The sequence below is a fragment of the Manduca sexta genome, chromosome 19, assembly GCF_014839805.1.
Source record: "Manduca sexta isolate Smith_Timp_Sample1 chromosome 19, JHU_Msex_v1.0, whole genome shotgun sequence".
In the NCBI taxonomy this organism is placed as follows: domain Eukaryota; kingdom Metazoa; phylum Arthropoda; class Insecta; order Lepidoptera; family Sphingidae; genus Manduca; species Manduca sexta.
Window position 1 is genome coordinate 7027423 of NC_051133.1, and position 12859 is coordinate 7040281.

Sequence of the window (12859 nt, forward strand, 5' to 3'; positions counted from 1 at the left end):
ACAAATTAATCAGAATTGTTTACAGATGTAAGTCCACATTATGAACAGTTGTATCTAAACACTTCAGATATCTCGTATTTATTATGAAAATGGACGAAGTATAAATAGTAAGTGCTGGCTTCCTTTAAGTTGCTTAATCTCGCAGTTTGTACGTTATTCAATAAGCACACGTACCACAAGTGTGTCTTTCGTTGTAAAATTAATCCTAGGCATTAAATTACGATCCATGTGCTTTATACTATAATTCGATCCGATAATCTGTAATCAAATGGCAATAAATAAAGCTGGGAGCGGCGATATTACCGAGGACGTTACATGTGCAAATCGCATCTTCCGCTGCCTCCTTTACCGCCCCGTATTTACTTTTCAACCTCGCTAAGAGATAAAAGTGTCATAATATTTATACCATAACTTAGCTTTCTTATGACCTACTGTCATAAAGTTAAGCGCGCTTTCTATATGCCGTGATGCAGGATCATTTTAAAGCATCGCTTCCAGGAATAAGGTCTCGTTTCGATAAACGTTTACGGGCGCGTTGTAGTCGCCTATCCAGAGCAGGTTGTACCCGTCATTGGATAATGTTTCTAGTTAGTTCGCAATAAATATGAGAGTCGGAGCATCCGGGCCATGGTGATGTTCGCTCAGATGACGGTATGGACTATCTAATTTTATTACCAATATATTGTCATTAAGTCGATACTGATCTTGTTATACGCACAATGAAAGGTACACGGTCCCTCGACGCCGGTGCCCTGTCTGATACAATTTATATTCAAATGACATTCGCTTACGGTCTGTGGAAATTTCTCACTCCACGGATTTTCAGGTAATCTTTAATTGATGGTGTCAGCGGCTGGCCACACGTCACAACGCAGCGTTCTGTCTGAACGAAATCTCAATAATATGTGGTAAGAATGTTCTGACCTTTGAAATAAATATAGATTATGGTATGTGTAAAATCTGACTTTATTGCGTTCTAACAATTTTTGAATGATAACTACCATAAGCCAATCACGAGTACCAATAATTTACGCAAAGTCGTTGCTCTGATAGTAGATCAATCGTCATATTCAGCCTTAATTAGGTAATCCGTAATGATTTGATGATTGGTATATTTGTTGTGATGGTGGTGTCAGTCAAGATTACGTCTCGGCGGTGCCTGTCCCGCGGTGCCGCGTCCCGCGTCCGCTCGGGGAGGCGCGCCTCTTCTCACGGGTATTTGAGCCAGAACTGGCAACTATACAAATAAAAAATCACCTTGTGTACAGTTCACGTCGCGCTGTTTACCGCCCATATAAACTGACCGTATTTACTGTGTAACCGCTGATCCTCTATTTAACGCTGTGCTACTTTGGTAACATCTAAATTAGTAAAGTGAGAAAAGCTAACGCTCGTAACCGTATTCGATCGGCTGTAAATCGGCTCGATAATATCTTTTTTGACTTTCTGAGTTCCATCAGTTATTGTATGTTTATTTAGTCTCGGTGCCGTAAACGGAAACTTGCTCTATGTTATTACATTCCAATTTCGTGAATGCTCATAGAGGCTTGGTCAATTCAAATGGAGTTGTTTTTTTATGATAGTATAATTTTGGATGTTTATTACAGGTGACTTTATTCATAAACATTTTCCTAAATATCAACAAGTGCCCCAATGTCATATTTATTTAAAAAAGACATACCTTTGTGTATGTATAAAAAAATATACTTTTTTGAACGCACACTCAAATCTTATCTGAATGAAAATATAAATTGAGAATTAAAACTATAACGCGAGCACTTCTCACGGGCGGGCATCAGAAATCGATTGCCGCCGACATTTCTCACAGCATATCGCTGGCTCGGATTAATCAAACGAGCAAGCGATAATCCCTTCTCACGTGAAATCTCATGAAAAGGCTTGGAGCAATTAATGTTATTTTTAATACAGACGTCGGCGCGCTCCGGTGAGTCTGAATGGTGCTGCGGTGGTCCGATCGCGGGCGCGGCCGGCAGCGCTCGCCACTACCGATGGATGCGCACACTTCATCATATTAATCACTTTCAGCGGACCCACTCGGCTTACGCGCTCTTACATTAAAACCCTCATTACAACCTATCTTAAGGCTAAATATTAATTGAGACATTTCGATCTACTGGCCGGTAACGGATGCAGCGAAACAAATGAACGGCTATATATAACAGTGCCGCGGTCATGCTCGTTTGACGATTAAGGAGGCAACCGTCATTATATAGGATTTTGGTGAAGCGCATAAGGATCCGCGCAATCAGTCCGCTCGCCATTCTTTCTGTTAATCGCATTATAAATTGACGTAGCGGTCGTTGCATCGCCCTTTGTCGGCATCGTAACGGATGACTACACAATTTATTGTTTAAAACTTATGATAACAAATTTAATGTCCCTTTCTATAATTAGTCTATAACAATGTTCAAAGTTTGATAAATGGAATTTTGAATGTATAAATTGTATCATTACTTTATGTCTATTAGTTGAGTGTACAGTATTTTATTAAGTTAATCGTATTAACTGCGATATTCAATGCTTTTGACCACAAAAGATTTAAAAATTACTAGTACATAATTATATTGAATGTCATTAGTGTAATAGGAAGAATATCTAAAAAGGCGCACCCGGTTGATTGTGGTGAAATCAGTGAAGCGTTAGCCGAGCTATAATGCGTCTCACCACGCGAGGGTTTCGTGTGCGCGACGCATTACTCAAACCTCATTTAGACCTAACTACGTTGCATTGAAAGGAGCAATTTTATTGTACTCTATTGATTCTGTTGACAGTTTGAGAAGGAATGCGCGTCCTGCTACAACTAGTTTATTTCTTCGTGTCATTGTGACTCATTAACATATGAGAATACATTAAAACATTGTTTTTTTGGTTGACATAATGGTAAGGGAATGCTTTTTTAATATCAACCACGTTTTAAATCAAGAATAATGTCAACATTGAAATAGTAACAGAAAATACATCATCAGATTTGCCAAAATTCAAGCTTTTATTTTATAAGTATTTGTTTATTGTGTTTGGCATTATTTGGGAATTCCGTGACGTTTTAAATATGAAACTCTTCGTCGATCGTCAATAATGCAGTAAGTCTGGTTAGAAATAAGAAATTAAAACTTAAGTCTCAGATTGAAGCAAATATGTATAATCTGCATATAATTAGTACAACATTGCATTCAACTTTGATTTGATTCGCATGTTGTTTTTAAACATGAATGCTAATGACCTTAAAAAAGGATGTTATTAAAAGATTATATCTTACAAATTAATTATAAGTGTAATTATCATGTGAATCCAGCAAGCTTAGCACTTTGGCAGCAAAATAATACTAATCATTGATTGAGTCATAAACTCGCTGGATCACAATATTCGTCCTTACTCTAAATATTAAGCTTACGCTCTGAACACATTTTACTACAATATTTAGTTATCGCTGCTTACCCCGAAGGAACAAATAAGTGTAGCGTGTTTTGGTTTATTTGGTTTTTGTAACAATACCTTTAAGTCACCTCGTATTTTGATATTCGACTCTTGTGTGTCAGCACGTACCACTAATACCAATCTTTAATACAATCTAAATAGAGTTCAAAATTAAGTGCTTTGGCCTTGCGTTTTCCTCTTTCCGTGCAGCCTGCGCATGAGTTACGATTTGAGTTATTTATAACGTCCAGTTTGTGCGCTGAGTACATAGTCCTTAGCTTCATTGGACTCACGAATGATCTTAATTAGAAGCATTGTGAGAGGAGTAAATTATCTCCTTTGCTTTTTTTGGTGGCTAAACATTTTTCTTCTTTTGTTCCGGCCCCGTGCCGCCTGCCCGGCTAATTGTAAATCAAATACCTATTCGATAGTACGTGCCCCAGAGCGAAGATTAGGAAATTAATGAGACCTTAATGGAAGTAATTTTAATGTCGTTTAATTTTTATGTCTCGATAGTGATTACATGAATTTTAATACGCAAAAGCAATAAATGTCAGTGTAACTGTATTTGATTTAATGGTCCATCTATATTGAAGATGCCGCACTACAAATTGACTTTGTATAGGTGTCCATTATTCATAGGAGTTTCTACGCAACTGCGTAACATTTACAATGTATCTCAGTTAATGTCGGCGTAAATAATATATCGATAGAGTTTTTAACTAGCGAGCAAGACAGCCCGATTGTATATTATGGTGATATCACTGCGGGCTGTGCACAGTTCGTTTAGTTTGATGATGCTGTTTAAAAATCTGGTTTAGATAGTTAAAGAGGTTCATTACAATGTTGAATTACTAAATAGCGTGCATCAAGTCCAGACGGCCGGTCCCGACCGCATTCTGCCGGTTTAATGCTCGTATTAGCAGATAAACTGTTCATTTGCGTGAAAAATAAACTCGGTTCATATAACAAACATCAGCGGCATGCGAAATGAAACAAGAAATTAGCAACGGAGAAAGGCGCCTGATGTTTTCACTTAGTCTTTGACTTAAGCTATGATAATGCATTGAAACTTAACGTCTTTCAAGTGATTAACGCAGGCACTTACAGTTTGCATACATTTGTGAAGACGAAGCGCTGTCCAACGGCTTCAGGTTTCTCGTTAACATTCATAATTACAAATATACGGGAAGCCATACAAACGAACACATATATTTAGCAATGGCATAAATATGTCATTATACACAAATACTTTCATGAAAATTATATGTTTTACTCATTCATTTTGTGTTGGAGAATTTTGTAGTATTGTTATCGTTAGACATATATTAATAATACAATCGATGTTTGTGCGTATTGCTAATGCAATATACGAACATATTATAATCTCGTGAACTAAGTTTGTATAAAATGTAAGGATAGTTTTCTAAGAAATTTATTTTTAACAGAAACATAATATCATTTAAGTACTCATCATATGGAATTATACCACTTAAGGTAGTTAAAAATATAACTTATAAATAAACAAATATACTGTCTTAAAATCATTATTATCGATTACAAACCATTCATAATATTTATAGTTATGACAAATCTATGTTGCGCAAATATTATCGAAAATCGTTTCAAACTAAACAGTGATCATGTCGGATTCGTAAAGTGTAAGTGTACACTATGGTTTGCCAATTATTCTGTTGAAATATCGTCTGCTATGTTACTGGCGATGGCAACACGCAACGCGGTATGCTATAATGCATAAACAGCGTTTAAATTTTGCATCTGTTTACACAATTTCTGTTGTAAAACTGTACGGTGTTTAGTGCCAACTAATTAAAAGGTGTACAAACGTTATGTTTAAATGAGAACTCATTCAAAAGAGAAGTAGGGACTGTGATTTGGTAAAATTGCAACACCTGTAAAAGTTGCCAAATTCCTATACAGACGTCAAGACACTCGCATGAACTATTATTACCGGTGCTTATCCGAGCTAGCTTATTTACTGCCGGGTCTAATAGTTGATTGCTATTAAAAACTTTTTGAAACGGAGGATGTGATGATATCTAGCTATATAGATTCACTCGTTAGATTGTTAAAAGTAATGCCTAAACTGTTAATACCTCCGGCTGCGTTTATCTTATTTTGGGTAATAGAATACCGGGGATAGTTTATCAACGCACGACCGAGTAATTTAATATAAAGCGTATCACTAAATGATCTCTCAGTCGCGATGAGTATCGCGAGGTTAATAACGGTGTTGGAGGTTCCTCTACGCGAGACACGCGTCCGCGATATTATCGCCTCCGAAGCGTTATTGATGAGAGCCCGCCATAACCAAATAGCCCGGGGATCACGTTTGTTTACTTATCTAAACATTGTTAAAATGTACCATTTTGTGGCTAATTGAAACTTACGTGGGGTCGTTGAACGCGCGTTTATGACAGGTGCAGCTCGGAATGGCGTTTTCGTGAGATTGTGCCGCGATTGCCGACTACTGAGCCGCGATAAGGACGTTACCGTTTCGTGCTTTGTGCGCGCTTTGCCTAATTGTTGAACAGAAGCCGCGGCTGCCCCTTAACGACTGGCTGAATGGCCGCGTCGTTTATGGAAGAGAAACGATATAAATAACGTTTACTGCTTGTGAGATTGCTTCATTCATTCTTGTCGAACCCATTGAGTAACTCGGGTACGAGCGGCCGCTGTGCAAATTGCGAACAATGCTACGTGTCTATGAATAAACTACCACTTCAGTTGTTGGCTATTGACATTTAATTTTCTTATGTTAACAATGGAGGTCTTAAGGCCTAGATACCGTGACATAAAAATACGTGCCAGATATAACTAGGACGTTATCTTAACCGTTAGTTTCGCCTCTAGATACGAAAGACTTAAACGAGCTCACGACCAAGTTCTTAAATTATGTTACAGTTTAACATGCACAATGTACACATTAACTGAAGGTGATAGGATTACTTTTTCAGTTTATATGATTTTATATAATTTAGGATTAGCAATAAAGACTTATTGTTAATCATATTTGAATACACTGAAATCTGACATTAGAAGTAAAAATATAAGGCACATACGGTAATATAAAATTGTAGATAACATATTAATATTGGTATCACACAGATCGGCTTCGGTTTAAGAGCATCAATGTGGCAGTGCGTCGGTGAGGTAACTGATGCTGCGACATGCGAACCTTGACATTTGCGTGGCGCATGCGCGGCGCAACCGTTGACCCGTGCGCGCACGCCGCTGCGAGCCGACGTGAGCCATGTCACCCGCCACCACTCATTCACAATGCGCCATTATACGTAGCCCTTCGCAGATCACGACGTTGAAATACTTTGAGCAAATGACATCGAGTGCTTCCAAGTGATTATGTGCGGTAAATATTGAATTCTACACAGTCACGAAATAAGAGTATTTTAAATAGAACCAAATGGTTATTTCAATGATGTTTCACACGATGGTGATGGAATATTTTTATATCATTCGTTATATTTTTATAGCTTCGAGATTTAAAAGTATATTGTTCGTGGTTTTTATGGCTATTTCAAAAAGAAGTGCAAACACGGCAAAGGTAATGTAGACCAAATTTAATGTCTCTTGGTGGGTCGACGTATAGTCACCATTACCAACTCAAGAACTATCGCCATATGCAATCACAATAAATTCGTAAAAAATTAAAAAGCTTTAGTTTCATAATAATTTTATTTATTGTATCAGTTATTGCAATCAGTGTAATAAGTACTTCTCTACCAACTGCTTTTTATTCAGTGCGTGTAGATACAAAAGAGGTAACCGATGTTTCTAATTATCAAAGCATATGAATACATAAGTAGTTCTGGAATTATAATAGATAAAACGGTAACAAAACGAATAAGGCCCCACAGAGATGCTAATAGATGGCTAACAGCAGCTCAGATAAAATTCAAAATGTTATTGGTCCGCAGCGCGTCAAGCATTCGACATCTAAAGGTATCGGTGTTTTTATTTTTATCGGAGGGATCGATTGTAAAGATAAAGTTTATCGTAAGACAAGTAGCGGCCACCCAGCGTCGGCGGCGGCGGCGTGGCGGGCGCGCGGCGGGCGCGCGGCGGGCGCGCGGCGGCCTGGCGGTGCGGCATCGCGCCCTATCATGCCCCATCGCGCTAGCCAGCCCGCCCGGACATGCTTGCATTTTATTACATCTGATAACAACTAATTCGCGTATACGTCAAATAATTGAAACGCCATCTCATCGAATGGACACCCATATCTTAGGAGAAACTGAGATAGGAATGTCGGCGTACAGACTTCAAATAAATGTAATCTCTTTTATGTGATATGAGTTGAATAACGAAATGTGTCTGCATTTACCCTTCAAATTTTTAGAAGCTTATGTAACTTTTGATTTAAGCCGATGGTTATGAGTGAATATAGACAATAAATGTAAATACATCCACTCCACTCGTTGTGTTGTGAAGGATGTAAATCTTTATGAATAGTTTTGGATTGTTATTTTAGTTGGGAATTTCTAATGTTGAATTTTATTTTTCCATGTGAATAACGTTTATATCATAAGCTTTATAATGGTTTGCAATAAATAAACTTATACAATGAAAATGATCACTATAAACTTTAGATTATAATCATGCGAAACGGGGTATTTATAAGACTGAAGATCTATACATCCTTTGGTCCTTAGGTTAACCTCGTCTGCACTTAATCTAGATATTTTAAATGATGATCAAAATGTCCTCGAAACTATAGGTATAATTTGATCAATAAATCTTTATTCTTTATTACTTAATGATATGGGACGATCCGTTTAGCTATCTCACAATGTCAGACTTTTTAACCATTATAGTTAAGCAACAAAAACCAGAGCTTTATTAAGTTTATTCTATTTTTGAATATTAAACATAAGTATTATTATGTTTCTTATTCTCTTTAATACAGACGTCTAATTTTGATATCTATTTCTAAATCTTGTATATTTAATAAGCGCGAAGAAAAATATTTGACGTACAGCAAGAAATTTACATTAATAACAGCAAAAATTACTAATTGACTTCATTAATTTCATTGGCTTAATTACTTTAGCCATGACCTTTTGTAAAAACTAAAAAAGTGATAAATTCAACACTATTTTTATAATTTGTTATGAAACAAATTAGATAATTATGTTGTCGCAAAATATTATATTCCGGCTTATTAGAGACTAAAAGTTATATATGGAGCTAAATTACGATGTGTTATAAATACGTGACATAAACGAAACATACAATATTTTGACGTCAATAATAAATTACATTAAATTTTTATCTTTATCTGACTATAAATTTACTTGTGACACGTTCCACTGCCACCTAAAATGCCATAATGAGTACATCTTGGCCATAAATACTTACATTATAAACAAGTCATTGTTTGTATACACCTGCATCAGAACTACACTAGAACTCGGAGCCTATTACGTAGCAGTCATCTTCTAGCCCATTACATTAAACCGATTAGCTGTTTTGCCGGTTTTTGTAATTAATAAAACACTCGGGATGCTGTCGTGTCACAACATGATCATATCAGCGCTCTTTTATTTTTAAACAACTCTTTAAGTTTATAAAACGTTTATTATTTTTTCATTCATTTTGCTATAGCGGTGAAAAGCGATTGATCTGAATGAAGATTGTATATTTGTCCGACAAGTTGATTTTATCATGCTAAAGGAATTGAACATGTTTAAATACTAAATTATACCCGAGATGTCACCTCGTGTTGATAAATGAAGAGCAAAGAAAGTGCATTAAAATTTAAATTATTTACAATAAAATATAGCTCTTATTTCACGAGACGGCGCTCGGCGCGGTCGAAGCTCGCGATGACAACTATCTGGCGCAAGACTTCCAAGATTGTATTAAATCGGTCCATAATAAATCACATCTCACCTATAAAATATAAATCAATGTTGACATAAAATACATTTATATTGTTTTCACTTCGAAATGACAATAAAATGTTTTAAATTCATGAGTGATTTAATGGGTACATTGATATAAGTGCTTAAATAAAAAGATAAGCGTGTTATAAAATTTAAAGATTACATTTGAAACTATATCGAAGATCAAACTTTTATTGATGCTCAACATTTTGATTGTCTTAGACTTTTACAGTCGTATTTACGTATATTGCACACACACGTGTTTATTTCAATAAATAATTTATAACATAATACCTACTTAAACGCTTTAGGCTTTAGAAACCATGACAATAAATTCAAACAGCAAATTTTCTCTTTGCTGTGTATTTTGATAATAATAATATGCGTGAATAGGTTCCGATTATACGATTGAATTTATATCGCTTGCGTTTATATATTATTTTGCCTTTAAATGTCGCTATATTTAAATTTGTCTTTTAAGACATTACATTTAAAACATATAGATGGTATCGTAACAAAATGCCAATTTTTTAAGATAAACAATAGAAACCATTTAAAAGGAATTATTTACAAATGATAATTGTATTTGGTAATTTAAACAACGATTTAAATTTTCATACTTATTTATTCAGATATCATAAATATATGAAATTACCATTAGACACAATTTGATAACAAAAGCTATTATTTTTATACATTTATATTTTAAAAGTGCAATTTCGGCATTTTGACTGTGTCATTAGACTGAAAGGCAGAGAATGTTGTGTCGAACTAGATGAAGTAGTGGCTTAATGGTCATTGTATGCTAATGATGTTGTGTTATGTCGTATGCAGGTCATTGAGAACCGAATTGCAACCGCAAGTACGAAGGATAAATGCAAATCACGGATTTCTTTCATAACTAATGCTAATCCAACTAGTTGGCATATACGAAAATGATGAACAAATTATATCTGACATTAATAACTCAGTTTTAGTTTCAGTTATATAAGTGTTCAATTTCAATTATGGTTTTTAGTTAAATCGCATATTTGGTGCAGTCTTCAAGCATGGTCGCCTATTTTTAGCATATTTCCACTACCAATGTTGAAGTTATTTAATAAATTTAAATTATCTATTTGAACCATCTTAATACGCATATATATTTTCCATTTATTAGTTGTTCCTTAAAAGCCTTGACCTCGTAAATGTTAGTTCTTTATTTTTACACAGTTCCTCTTCCATTAGAAAGAACAATCAAGTATTTCACTAATACTGAAATACATGATTATTCCATTAGTCAAATCACATTGCTCTAATATTTATGTTTGCAAGAATTCATATAGATTATGCATTTATTTTTATTTTTTAAGGGGAGCTTATCATCAAGACATCTTTATATTTGTAAAAGAATAAGGCATTTACAAAGCTTATTATATGAAGCAAATAACAAAAAAAATATCTAGAACAGACGATGGCAAAATTAAGTGAGAAACTTTAAATAAACCACTATGTTTAAATTAAAGGCTCGAGAATGTGCTCCAGTAAGAAATATTTTATATTTACTACGTTTTTTTTAAATAGATATCGCTGGTGTCTTACAGTGTATGGCTGAGAAATTGCGTCCAACCAGAGATGGCTCATTTAAGACTACTTCTGAGTTGACAGATGACTATAATATACATATATTGGCTACATAAAGACTCAGTAAGGACTTTTCCGACCATAACTATCCACAACTAGAAGTGCCATTACCTCAGCAATAAACTGTTTGCCAATTGTCCACTGTCGAATGTTAAGAGATCCTTTTATAGCGTTACTATTCTTATCACCGTAGTCTAACCGGTTGGTTTATTTATGCCTGTTTCATTTTCAATGAACTCATAGAATATATCACAAAACCTCAATAAAACTTATAAATAGACAAATCGGTATAAACTTATATCGATATGCTTTATTTACGGAAAAATACTTAACTGAGCTACGATTCATAAACCTTATCTCATTAGTGAAAACATTGAACCCTTAAAGAGATTCAAAGAAGGTAGGCTGTATCCAAGAAATACATACAATTAGGACCTATCTAGAGGTGTGGTTTATGAAATTGGATAATATTCGATAGTAAAGTTCCGCATCGAATCGCATTAGATGCACTCAAGCGTCTCGGAGAGGCGTTAGGCGCCACGTCCTGAGTCGGTTACATAAATGATGTTTTTAATACCGACTCAAATTGTTCGTGTGTGGCACTCTCCGTGCAAATCTAATAATAACTTTATTTATTCCCCGTATTCATGTTGCTGTTACAATGTTTGTCTTGTACGAATAGTTTACTTTGATTTTAGTGCTAATGTTGTAAGACCTTGTATTTGATCTGTTTCGTGATGGTATTCTGTTAGTATTTTATGATGGTTCATTTTTTTATATGATTTTACTGTATTTTTGCAAATATCGTTGCATTGTCATAGATAACAAAGATATTTTTATCTATGTTTGGAATATAATTTTTTATACTCACCCTTCACAGTCACTTTTAATGCGGTAGAGCTGCGTTGTAGCTAGTTTTGACTAATTATATATTCGATCTTAATCAGATATTTCCAACCGGATTTCAATATTTTTATGAATATAAATGAAATACCGGGGTGGCGTCAATATCTCGTAGAATACTAATATCCAGTAACAACTAGGCATTGCGTCTTATACCTATCAGATAGCCCAAGGTCCGCTATATCGTCGCCCCCACTTGTTATTCCTTTCCTGTAAATTTGGCAATGCATCAATAATTCTTCAGGATCTACACCTAAAATGTGTATAGGTAGTAGTAAATTACAATTAGGTACGTTTTTCGACTTGTACTACAAAAATATATTTATTGTGATTATATAAACATTAAATAATATTATATTTAAACTCTAAAAATATATTAACTTTATTCTTGTTTAATAAAGTTTTAATGTGGACAGGAGGAGTGGAATTTAGACGAAAGCCACAAAAAGTTATGTTCGGTGCATACGTGAGGTAATTTCTTCACTTCGCCGGAGAGTCTGAGACTATTTCGTTGTGTCGAACTCTCTTAACTATTGACGTTATCTTGATTTACGCACTTTATTAACATTTTATTACTCGCCTGAGTGCGTCGTTTCGTAAGTAGTTAGTGGTGGAAAGGAAAATACTAGCTAAACAATTGATTCAGGTGGACCATCTAGAATCTTCTCTAATGAAGTTTTATTTACTATGATGTGAGCATCGATTGTGAAGGAAATGGAAATTTCTTGTGAGGAATGTGTTTTGTGCATGAGAAATGTCGCTACTATATTTTTCTCAAGCTCTGTTTATATCCATATATTTTTCCATATTTTTACGTGTGTCATAACATTTTATCGAATAAATCGAAATTAAAATTAAAGTATACATAATTAATGTTTATTTGAAGGTATATTTTGAGTAGGAGAAATAATTGCCCAGTACTTTTATAAGATTATCAAGATTAATTTCCCAATACGGGTGACATAACAAGAAGT